Consider the following 13,500-nt stretch of genomic DNA (forward strand, 5'->3'; position numbering starts at 1 on the left):
CAAAAATAACAGACCTACTGGCTGGATCATATAAAGGAATAAAAAGAAAATGAATACAGCCACCACATCTAAGGATTGGTGAACTGCAATATATTAAACTTTTGTTTTTAGGTTTAATAATGCTTTAAAGGCGTTTTTTTTTTTACTAGAATAAGCAATTTGGTTAATTTCTTTCAATCACTGATTTTTGTGAAAATACCCTACAAACTGTCTCACATGCATCTTAAGGATTCTGTAAATGTAAATGCAGTGTTGCACCTAGTTGGATACTAATGGGTGATTTTGGATGGATTAATCCTTTAAAAAGCAATACCAAGAAACAAGTGGAAATTCAGTGAATTTTAAAAAGCAATACCTTTAAAAAGCAATACCAAGAAACAAGTGGAAATTCAGTGAATATCTAATACTGTCCAGTAAACAGAACAACTGTGATAAAGTGACCATAATCTGAGTTCTGTACAATCCCCTCTACAATAGACACACACACATACAGGATAAGTAGAAGGGCAGTAGGAGTATAAATCTGGAATCCTGTACTGTATACCTTCCTCTCTCCTCTCCCTGCATCACCAATCACAATAAACTTTCAAGGTAGGTTTAAATCTGATTGGTCCCAGCTAGAAACTTTTTAGACCTGGAATGATTTAACTATCAGGGTTCATATATGTAAGGACCCTGGAATTCCAGCATCCCTATAGGTGTGTTCCAGGATCACCAGATTATTGACAAAAGAGAATGAGGTAGACTGGTGCACTGACAAAATGTCTGAATATAAAACAGAACTACTTTCCAGGTAGGCTATGCTCTCCATATGGATCTTAGCCCTGGTTCACATTTTGACAGTTCCAAATCGCATGATAAGTCTCACCCTATTTGTGCCTATGGAACCGTTCGAACCGGTGAGGCTCCGAATTTGAAGAGTGGCACCAATTTTGAAAAAAAGGTTCCTGCACTAATTGTGGTGATTTCATGTGTGACTTGCATATATCTGTGCATGAAGTCACACAGATGTCAGGCAAGTCGCACATGAAAACGCATTGGCCAGCGGCTTTGAAATCGCGTGACTTCAAGTGAATTTCAAAGCCGCATTAAGTTTGAATCAGGGCTTAAAGTGGCGTTCCACCTGAATAAAAAAATAAAAGTCAACATCTACAAAAACTGTAGCTGCTGACTTTTAAAATACAGCCAATTACCTGTCCCTTGGTCCAGCGGTGTCCTCACCACCGCTGATTTCATCGGCTGTCTTCTCTTCCTGCCGCCGGCATCTTCAATGTGGGCACCCGACTTTGACAGTTTGCGGCTTCACTGCTGGGTGCCCACTGTGCATGTGCGGGAAGTGCTGCACTTTGTGAATGGCCCCGTAGTCTTCTGGGACCTGTCACATGGGTCACAGGGAAGGAGGGGGGAGGACCAACTTCCGCTTCCAATCGCCTAGGCAATTGCAGCGGTAGTGGGAGCGGGTACCTGTCAAATTCGGGTACCCGCTCCCCAAAGGTGCCAATCCTTATTGGGGAGCAAGGGGCAAAGGCTTAAAGAGGAACTTACCATTTTGGATGGAGCTCCGCTTTAAGGTTTTGTTTTTACATTCAATTGGAGCATGTCTCAAAGCAGAGCTAAACTCCACGATACTTACTCATCCATGAATAGTCCAACATCCCTTACCGGTGCTGGGCATCTTCTACCCAGCTTTTTCCGGGTATCAGACTGTGGCCATCTTGATTGGCCGCTGCAGAATGATGTCACTCCTGCACACATGCAGGAATGCAGTCATCCTGGCACATGGGCACTGTGCCAGAATGTAAGCTGAGCTGTGCAAGACCGCAAACAGGCAGGTGGTTTTTTTTATTACAAAGAAAAAGTGCATGTCTCTTCTGCAATAAAGAGCATGCCTGCTCACAGTTTTTGAAAGCAGGACTTTAGTTCCCCTTTAACACGAAAATCTCAGCATGATTTCTCCACACTGAACTGATATGTGCAATGTTTCCTCTGGACAGGTTCCAATAGAATTCACCTGCAATTTGCTATTGTGATCATCAGATAGAGCCATACGCCAATAATTAGGTCTTTTTTAGAGGAACTTCCAAGTTAAGACAAGAAGGTTTTCAAACATAGTTTTATCACTTTTAATTCTATAAGAATGTGTTGAGAAGTATGGTACTTAACTTGCTGCATATAAAAAAGAGTTGGTGTGGGCAGCTTCATGTGACTAGTAAATGCCATTTTTAAGACTGATTGTCAATGCTATTGTAGTGGTGTGAGGTTAACATGATCCATTTTGAGTATTTACTTTGTATTCTGATGTTACACTTTATGATCAATAGCTTCTTCCTTTAGCTGGCCAAAGCAGTGCCTAAGTAAATATGGCCTCAAGTTTCATCATCTCCTTTAACTAATATGGCCGTGTTTCTGTGCATGCTGAGAAATTTGGAATAATCACTTATTTCCCCAGCTGCCACAATAGTGATTTGGTACAGGCCCTGCAGCTGGCCATTAGTTGGAGTGACTGGCAGTTAATTTTGTTGTGCCTTCCAACTGACTACCCAATGTTAAAAGATCTCCTGCAGATCATTTTTAGATGACTTTAGATGTTGTCAACAACAGCGCAAAGAGCACTAGAGATGGTAACCCATTGGACCAATTTAGATTTCAGTTTAATAGCATCAGATCAGCTAAGAAGTGATTTCATTTCTGTTTACTTTCACATTAATACACTTTGGGGGAGATTTGCTAAAATTGGAGCGTGCACAATCTGGTTCCAGTTTTTTTTGTCAAAGCTTAATTGAACAAGCTGATGTTAGAAGCTGATTGGCTACCATGCACAGTTGCACCAGATTTAGCATTCTCCAGTTTTAGTAATTCAACCCCTTTGTGTATTTTGGCTGTGCCCTGCCTATCTGAATAAGTCACCCAGCTTATTCTTCAACGTACAGTAAATGGAATCAAAAGTACAGGAGGATTATGTCATGAGAACATCACTGGGATAATGAAAGTGACAATTCCAGGAGCAAGTGGGAATGGAGGTCATGATAAGTCAGGGATGGAGGTGGGTGAAATCCCCAGAAACTCTATATTACCGAGTTAGGCATAAGGAGAGTGGTATCTTCAGGTACAATGGACTGCTGAGCCAAAGATGGAGCAACAAATATATTACCTGGCATATTCAGCTGGGTTTGAGGGGTGAGGGCGTATTGGTATTTGCAGTGGAACTGTTGAACTGGGGGACATAGAGATTTCAAGGTACAGTGTGCTGCTGAATGAAGGATAGGGGGAACATGGACATGGTCACCCTAAGGGTGATTAGGAAAATTGTAGTGGAAAAACAAAGGTTCTAAACAAAGTGTAAAAGTCATTTTTCCTTCCATTTTACCATTCAGTGAACTGATACACTTATGCTATATGTAGAAAAAATTGTCTATTGATATTGGTAGCAGCCAGATCATGCAAGAACAATCCAACGGCAAAACAATAATTTTTTAACAACGTCTTTGGGTATGTATTTGGGGTGTTGTCATGTGTACAGAGTCCAGTCAATCTCCTTCCTACAATGTACTGCCATAAACAGCCATCATCCCTGTAATCAAGGGCAGACACTGCAATCTTCTCACCCTTCATTCAATTAATTCAAACAGGCTACCAACAAACCACCTTTTATAGACACTGAGAGTCCACAAATCCACCTAGATCCAGGCATTAACACCACCTTCTCCACCCTTATGTCGAACACAATACTTCACCCTCAGACCACCGACAGCATACCCACACAACACATACAGCACATTTTACCCGTACAACAGATAGCAGCCCCCCATACAAAGACAGCTCCCCTACCCTATACCATGGACAACACACATCCCTATACCACAGGCAGCACACTATCACAGACTGACATGTAGCACCTCCTTCCTTGTAGCGGCCCGTAAGTCATCACAATCACTAAAGCCCTCTCTCATAAATGGACAATTGCCCCACTATACTCTCTCCTCGAGATCCTTGAGAACCATATTCTATGTTGCAAATGCTTCTGCTGCAGGGTGAACTACAAATTTTATTACTCTGGAAGGTTAGTGCGTCCTTAGGGAGCAGAGAGTGCAAAAGTGAATCTTTGACCACAATTGCATCATACAGATGCAGAAAGTGCAAAAAATGTGTGTGATGACAGAGTGAGAATACCGGAAGTGAAGAGAAAGACTAGTTAGGTTTCAAAGAGAATAGGAGACCAGGGTCTAGAGGTGAGATGACAAAAGTTTGGAGGAGGAGTGAAGAGAAAGACAATCTATGGTTCAAAGAGAAAAGGAGACCAGGGTTCAGAAGTGGGGCAACAGAGGTTTGAGAGAGAAGTCAGAGAGTCTTGAGAGACAGACAAAGATTTGAAGATGCAAGCAGAAGGTTTGAATGATACCTCAGTGGGAAGATCGAGGTTTGGAGAAAGAGTGAAGAGTAAGACTAGCTAGAGTTTAAAGAGAATAGGAGTTGGGATGACAAAGGTTTGAAGGAGTGAAGAGAATGACAATATAGGGTTCAAAGAAAATAGGAGACCAGGGTTCAGAAGTGGGGTAACAGAGGTTTGGAGGAGGAGTCAGAGAGTCCCGAAAGACACGCAAAGGTCTGAAGAAGGTTTGAATGACAAGAATGTATGGGTAAACAAATGGCAACTTGCTAGTGTTTGGAGAAGACAAAAGGAAGATGAATGAGGTATAGAAAAGGAGTAAGAAAAAAAGACTATTCGAGTTTTAAATTGAATATGTGACTAAGTAAAGAGGTAGGAAAACAGACGTTTGAGGAGAAGTGAGGAGAAAGTTTAGCTAGATTTTAAAGAGAACAGGCAACCAGGGTTCAGAGAAAAGATTAAAGAGGTTTGGAGGAGGAGTGAAAAAAAGGACTAGCTAGGGTTCAGAGTTGGAGACCAACATTACGAGATGTGACAACAGAGGTTTGAAGGAGGAGTGAGAGGAAAGACTAACTGGGGTTCAAAGAAACCGGGGTTCAGTGGTGGGACAATAGTGATTTGGAGGAGGACCCAGAAGATCCTGAGAGATAGACTGAGGTTTGAATGCTTGTGAAGACAGTTTGAAGGATAAGAATGTCGGATGTAGGTCCTAGAAAAGACACAGGACATGCAACATTTTTGTGTTTCCTTAACAGGATCTCATATTTTGATGCTCTTGTGTAAATTTAGCTTTTTGGTTTCCCTAACAAAACTGGAACTGAATGACATGCTGAATTTCATAAAACTCCTAGCGATATTAATAACGTATGGCTGTATATATTATACATATGTATATGTCTTTTGTCTGCAGAACCATATATATTACAGGTAGCACAGTATACAGAGTTAATTGTATTGATCATATAATATACAGCACAGACTATAGAGTAGAGCACAGGTCCAGTCTAAACAATGCCCAGCACAATGGAGTAGTGTTGCTTATGTATTATACATACTGTATAGTACTCTGTACAATGTGGAGAGTTCCATATTGTGTCTCCATGGCTATATGCTAAAAAATGTATTTCAGCATTCACGGTAATATGCCATTTAGTAAGCTATAATTATTTCCAGTGATTCAAATTATATTGTCTTCATACAACATCTTAGCACTTGTAATGGAGCAATTGTTGTTCAAATACAGTTCATAACACTAAATATGTCCCCGTAATTCTAACAACCTGTGACTGGTGTAACAACTGGTGTGTCACATACATTTTCTATCATTAAAAATATTTATTACTCCTAGCTAAAAGGATGAATAACACTGCATTGTGCTACCTGCCAAAACCAAGGAAACTTTGAGCAAACAGCAACTTCAATAATGCAAGATGAGCAGACATCTGAGAAATTGCAGTGGGCTTTCCATAGCTTTACTACCAGCACTGGAGAGGTAAGGCATAATGTAACTACATCAGCATACTTGCCCTCCCTCAGCTTCACTGATGAATGGTACCAAGCAGGAAAGGGGCAGTTGATACCAAAACCAAAATAGTGACTATGGTCCAGGATCTACGGTACAAAAAAGTGATGCAGTGCATGAGATTCTGTAGTTTGAGTCTAGTGGTGCTCGTGTATAACACAAGTAATCACTACACAAGCCATTTTGTCACTTAAAATGTTTCAAATAACCTTTATATAGTAGTCCGTAGCCAGTTCTGATTACTATATCAAAAATCTAAATTATGTTTCTTGCAACCAATGCATCAGTATGAAATCTGTAGAAAGGATTCCCCACCACCTGGCCCTGTAGCTTGCTTTCCACTTCTCCAAGATGTTGGCACAGAGCTTAAAATGGATCTTAAGCCTGTTGGGTGTGCTGGTGGGGAGTTTTTGTAATTTGCACATCATACTGGCAAGTTATGGCACACTTACCTACTAGAATGTCCTCCTCCAGCCCTTAAAGGTCTAGGGTCACAGTTGTCATCCCATCCCCTGTGAACACCACCTTCCCCATTGCTTCTTCTGAGTTCCATGTAGACCCTTTTTGGTCATTGCGTGGCCACTGATGACTGGGTGCATGTGCCCAGGAGTTAGATTATTCCCAGCACCCAGCTTCATTCTTGCCATTTTGCACATGCCAGGAGTAAGTAGTGAATAGAAAGTGAACTGTGGTTGTGTCATGCAGTGTGCACACAAAATAAAAAACTTCTAGAAGGAAAAGAAAAAAATTATTTGGCAATCTCTGGGGTGGGTATTGAGGAGTGCCTAGTACAAAAATGAACATCACTCAGAGGTATTTTAGAAACATTCATTGGTTAAGAGCATCAAATATAGACAGTGTGTTTTGGGTCAAAGGCCCCCCCCTTTCTCGAGGCTTGAGGAAGACCTATATTAGGGCCTAATAAAGAATGTCAAATCTTGACTGTAGTATGAACTGAAAATCCAGCCGGCAGTTTATAGTGCCATTACTAGTTTAGAGTCGGAAGAATTTTTCCATTTCTCTTCTGTCGAAAACCTCTACCCCCTAGAAATTGTGTTTTTTCTTGACTTTGAATCCACTTTAAGATCAATTTATAGGCATCCCACCAAATAGACACTGGAACAGAGTGCTTCACATAGGGATACCAAGTTCACTGTTTTCTAATAGAGTACTGGAATTCATTGTTTACCTACTGTATATTAAGGCAGAACGCACAACTTCGACATCTAGAGGACGGAAAATAGTTAAGGATCTGCAAAACATTTTCTAAAGCCTTTCATATACTTGACCTAGAAGAGTTTTTCTCCCAACTAAACTTAAGTTTTATTAAAACCTACTGATGATGCCAATTGAGTAACATTTGGACCTGATGGAATCTATTTGCAGTATATTTTCTGTTTGCAGCTTGTTCCAGAAAGGAATGTGCTCTCATTCATGTACTGATTCATTTGCTGGATTCTTTTTTGTTGAGAAGTGCTCATAAAGGTTTCTAACTTTACAGAGAAAAAAATACATGGCCCATTGAGCTCACATTGGAACAGTTTAAGCATAAGCTCTAGTTTTGGTAATGTGAATCAGAAAATGGTGATTTATGAAGTGCTTTTATTCTTCTTTTAACCATGATAAATTAAATATAGTTTTTGTTTCTGCAGTGAAAGCATTAGTACCGTTCAGTGTGTGGAACCAGGTCCTTCTGAACAGCTTCCACATCTACTCTGTGCATTAACTGGCTCTCAGATATACTGTATGAATGTTTGGTAGTAACAGCATCATAAACCAGCATTTGTTTCAGCATGGTCTGTTCTGGCAGAGTTCCCATGACCTCCCCATTCTATTCGCAACAAAATACATTTTGGAAGAAGTTCCACTTTTCTTTTCCTATTCTGTTGTAAAAAAAAACGTAAAATGTCTGCCCCCTGGTGCAGACATACTTAAGTCCTCATGCACACTGGACGTTTTTACAGCTGCTGCTTTTGGCTTTTGGCATTTTTTTCTACAGCCAGTAAACTCCCCAGCATGTTATCCTATGTGTCCATGCACACATAGACTTTAATCAGTGTTTTTTGCCAGGGGTGTTTTTTTTGCTGGAAAAACCCACCAGAACTAGTAGGTTTCTAGAGAAGTTTTTTAGTTGTAAAAACGCTATAATGCTGATAAACACAGAAAAATGTGGTAAAACACGGCAAACCAGCGTTTTTGGGCTTTTTTTAAGCAAAAATTTAATTTTTTTCTCTAAAAACTGCAAACGTGGAAAAACGCAGCTAGACGCTAAAGCAAAAATGCTAAAAAACACTGAAAAACTTGAGTTTTTAACATGGCTTTACACAGCTAATGCTACCAGCGTTACTAAAACACTCAGTGTGCATGGAGCCTTAATGTTAAATAAGACATTCTTCTGACCTCTTGTAGCCAGGGCCACTGATAAGGCTGTACAGCTGGCTCTCCTGTAGTGGGCCCGGGCCCCAACACTTCAAAAGTGGGGCCCGGGCATCTGCTGTGCGGGAGGGACAGCTGTACAGGCTTATTATAGACACTGATTCTCTTTTGCCTCCCCTGCAGCGCTGCCAACTTTTCCTCCACTCCCTTCCTATGGATGTGCTGTGGGGGGATTGGTTCTAGTATGTGTGCCCCCACCCCCCTGCTGCCTGGAACTCCTGTGTGCTCCCTTCCCCTGAAATGCTGCCGACTCCCCTCCTCTCCTGCTGGCAACTGCTGCTAGCACACAGGGGGATGTTTCAAGATGGAGAGTGGGGGAAGGGGCTGGTAAATATGCCCCCTTCTTTTTCTGAATGAACACAGTCAGCAATCAATACCGATTGCTCTTGTGCCCATTCATCACTGAAGCATAGTAAACTTTGTTTACTATGCTTCAGTTTGTAAATGAACAGAAAACCTCAGAGCACTTTCTATTTACTCATCTGTACAGCTGAGGCTGCAGAGGAAGGGACGTGATGAATCTATGTCCCTAGTCCTTTTCTCAGTCTCAAATGTGCGACATCAGGGGTCTGTTTCGACCCCTTTAATTTCACCAAAGCCCCCCAACAGGGCAGTTAAAAAATTGTAAAAATAAATATAAAATAAAATTCTAAAAAAATTTGCTGTTTTGTTGTTAACTATGACAGGTACAGCAGTTCCTATAAATGTATTGCAACTGTGTTTTTATTTGTTTTCCTGGAGTTCAGCTTTACAGTGAAACTGGTCTCATACTGGTCCCATACTTTGCACACTAAACAATTTACATATTCTAAACAAGCAGTAAATACAAATTGTGATTCATCTCTGTAGCCATAGGCATTATGGAGAAATTAATTTTTAATGTTTTCAACAGATGCACAGAAATCTTAGCTATTTTTCCAGGAAGTAAAATCATAGCAGCCTGCCAGCCCTCCCATGTAAACATATAGCAGGTGTAAGATGTTAGAAACTGACTGAAACCCAAGGCTTTGTTGGGATCGTTGAGAATTTATTGCTTGATAGTACATGTAGCTAGAAAGATTATTTACTGTTACTTCTACTTTTGGTTAACAAAACCTTGATTGTTTATAGTCCAGGCACAGGTGCACTTTAAAAATATTTTCTATATTCTGACTGAAGGTGCAAGTCCTGTTATGTTCTCTTGCCATTGACAGTGGGGTTAACCTTGCTTGGAACCTTTGTTGATCAATTATATCACTCAGCAGTGCTGTGTAAGGATCTGGTCATCAGGGTTTCTTTGTGGTGAGAAACCTGCAGGTCACCAAAATGTATTTCCCTTTAGAAGGTAAACCCTTCTAAACAGGGGCGGACTGACAACTCATGGGGCCCCCGGGCAATAGGGGATCATGGGGCCCCTGTGTCCTTGCCCAAACTCAAAAAAGCCTATGAAAAAGGTACCAGGGGCATCTCATGGGGCCCCCTACTGACCCCGGGCCCTCGGGCAGTACCCGAGTTTCCAAATGGTCAGTCCGCCCCTGCTTCTAAATGAGACCTTCAATGACAGAATGTCACTTCTCTGGAACACCAAGAGTCAGTTTTGTCATTTTCTTGGGACCTTGAAAATATTTATTTATTGCAAGTACTTACTGTATATAGCACCATCAATTTATGCAGCAGTTTAAATAAATATTTTGTACGTTCACCCTCAAGGGGTGTACAATCCCTAATCACATTCATACATACACATATTAGGGTCTAGACAGGATACAATTAGCCTACCAGTATGTCTTTGGAGTGTGGGAGGAAACCAGAGTACCTGGAGGAAACCCACGCAGGCACAGGGAGAACATGCAAACTTCAGGCAGGTAGTGCCGTAATTGTATTGGGATTTGAATCAACAACCCTAGTGCTGTTAGGTGGAAGTGCTAACCACTTAGCCACTATGCTGCCCAAAACTACAAAAACAAAACACTGCAGATTAGGTGATGTGGGGCTCTCAAAGATAATGGTACTCTAAATAACATGTTTGATGGAGGGACTATCGTTCTTGTTTTTGCGTTTCGGATTCAAAGGGGGTTATTTACTAAAAATGAAGAGTGCAAAATCTGGTGCAACCCTGCTTAGAAACCAATCAGCTTCCAGGTTTTATTACCAAAGCTTAACTGAACAAGCTGAAGTTAGAAGCTGATTGGCTACTATGCAGAGCTGCACCAGATTCTGAGTGCTCCAGTTTTAGTTACTCTCCCCCAAAGTGTATATAAAGTCAAGACCTTTTTCTTTTAGTTTTGGCTAGAGTAGACCAGGAGTCTCCAAACTTTTTAAACAAAGCGTCAGTTTACTGTCCTTCAGACTTCAGACTGTGGCCAGTGGGAGTGGAAAATGTCCCGACGTAAGTGGAAGTAAACAATAGGCCTGATGGTAAGTGGGAGTAGAAAAATGACTGCCTGTGGTCAGTAGGAAGAGGAATCGTGCCCCATCATTGGTTTTAGTCAAATGGAATAGTGTCTCATTTTTGTTATCAGTAGGAGGAATTATGCCCCATCGTCAGTGGAAGAAATAGTGCCCCATTGTTAGTGTCGGTGGGAGGAATAGTAGCCCATCATTGCTGTCTGTAGGTAGAATTATGCCCCATCGTCAGTGTCAGTGGAAGGAAAAGCGCCCTATTGTTGGTGTCAGTGGGAGAAATGGTGCCCAATCATTGGTATCAGTGACAATAGAAGGGATGGTGTCAATAGAAGGAATTATGACCTACTGTTGGTATCACTGGGAGGAATAGTGCCTCAATGACTAGATGAAAGCAAGCAAAGGGATAAATACAGTTCACGGATTGCAGTTTGGAGATCACTGCATAGACAAGGACCCTCTCACAACATTTTGCTGTGCTAAAATGTGGAATTGCACGTTATCTGCATTGGTGCAGTGTGGTGCTATTGATTCTAAATGGAATTCCAATGCACCTTCCCAAAGTACATGTGTTATAATGTGCGTTGTGGTGCTCTGCTGGTAATTGAGACATTTGGTCAGTTGGCTCTGAGGAAGAGGCAAGTCCTCGAAACGCGTCAGTCTTTTGGATGTCTAAACTCCCTATTGCGGACTGTTACTCAGCGCGGTGTTGACCCAGCTGTTCTTTTATGATGTGCCTTGGCTATATTGTCGTTTGTGAGTACAACACCTACTTTATTTTTTATTAAACATTTTTTATGGTAATGCACTAGGCCTGTGCGCCCTCTCTTTGTTCTTTCCCCGCTCTGCTGGTAATGTTGCATCCATAATTTTTGGTCTGTTGTAGTAAACTGGATATCCCATTCAACTAATAAGCTACCCTAATAGAATGAACATTAATGCACAACAAAAAGATTTTATCACACACTGCATTAAACCAGCCTGGAGAGAGCGGGTCCCAAAGGGACTTGCAGTTTATTTATTCACTGGAATCTATGAATGAAAAAATACAAGTCCTGTCTGGCACCATGGCAGATGGACTTGCAGTTCTCAATGGACTATGAGGGTGCTGATGAGTGCCTTTGTAGTCCATTGGCACTTCCTCCAGCTTTCTAACAGAAAGCCTTGCAAAGGTACGGGCAGAAAGCTGGAGGATGTGTCTGCAGGAGGCTGACATTGCACCCACAATACACTGATCTTAGGTGCAATGCGTTGCAGGCTTCTCAGCGGAAAATAATATATGAACATTTTTTTTTACTGCAAAAATATGTGCATTTATTATTTTTTCCTAGCTGCTCCATTTGGGTGCTCTGAGCAATGCTCTCATCATCTTTCACTAGTGCAGCATGAGGAGGAGATCACCAGAAGAATTTACAGTGCAGGATCTTCAGGGAAGACGTACAAAGACAATTACGAGATTAAAAATTGGCTGCTTTATTCAGGCTGCTTTGAGCAAGGCTTTCAACTTCTTCCACTAGTGCAGGAAGGGATGGAGATCATCAGAGGAACTTTCAGCTGCTCTGAACATGCCTGTAAGCAACCTGGATTGGCTCCAGGGACTCTGCCCCCACATCTTCCTAGGATAGGGTATGCACTTACGTAACTTTTGGAGAAACTTTACATATTGTGTTACCTACATTCCAGGTCCAAGGCCAATCTTTTTTGTAGTTGTATATCTACTCCCCGAAAAGCCACTGATATGTCTTGTGATTTCTTTGGACACCTGAAGATGACACACCTAAATTTATTAGGTCATGCAAAGCCTTAAGCCCCTTTCACACAGGCGGATCACATGCGCCCGCATCTGATCAGATTCACCAAAAACAGGTGGATGGGAATTTGTCTAGTGGACCGGATGACAGTTTACATTCGACCACCCATAGAGGAGGACGGGCTGTGTCTATGTCCATTCTGCATAAGTGTAGCTGATATGAACCTGTCATCCTCCTGCTCGGTGGGGATCAGTGGACAAATCCCCGGGTGAGCAGGTGGATCCGCTGGCAAAGTTCACCCGTGTGAAAGGGGCCTTAAGGAAGAGAGGATTAGCAAGTGTACTTATACAAACAATCAATAAGACAATAATGTTACTCTGAGAGAAATGGTTAAAGACCTGCAATATTCTGAATAGTAGTAACTAACAGAACTGAACTGCATTTACCTATCAACAGTATATAAAGACAGTCTTACTATAACAGTCCCTGTTTTTTCACACTTGTCAATGAAAATGTTGGCCAGCAAATTTTGGGCCTTTGAAGATAACACAACAGTTCCCAGCAGACAACAGAGGAACTTGTGTAGCAATAGTCTCTTACCAGACCTAGGGTGCCCTCTTCTGGGTCTCCTAACATGTGCTCTGTTTCAGAAAAAGTCAAGTTCAAGTCAGACAGGGATAAACGTTGCTGTGATTTCTCCCAATCCTGTTGAGACAGTCTACCTTTTCCTTCCTTACAAGTGGTGCTCTCGAGTACAGTCTGATCACACCAGGCTTCCAAATCATACCTCAAACACTCCCAGGGAGGAAGTTCCTGGTCTCTGAGGCAAGGTCATGTGTGATGAGCAGTTCCTTTGCTTCTCTAAGGTCTCGCCTAATTGTGGTCAGCTACTGTATAGCATTGTTCCATTCAGCCAGAAGCCCAGTCTCTTTATTTTAACCTCTCCGCTTTATCACTGTCCCCTCTTTTCCTCTCAGCAACCTGCAGACACACAATCCTCTTGCTTTGTTGGATCTGCCAAT

Source organism: Staurois parvus, unplaced genomic scaffold, assembly GCF_062004578.1.
Source record: "Staurois parvus isolate SC_StPar_1 unplaced genomic scaffold, SC_StPar_1.0 ptg000009l, whole genome shotgun sequence".
NCBI classification, from domain to species: domain Eukaryota; kingdom Metazoa; phylum Chordata; class Amphibia; order Anura; family Ranidae; genus Staurois; species Staurois parvus.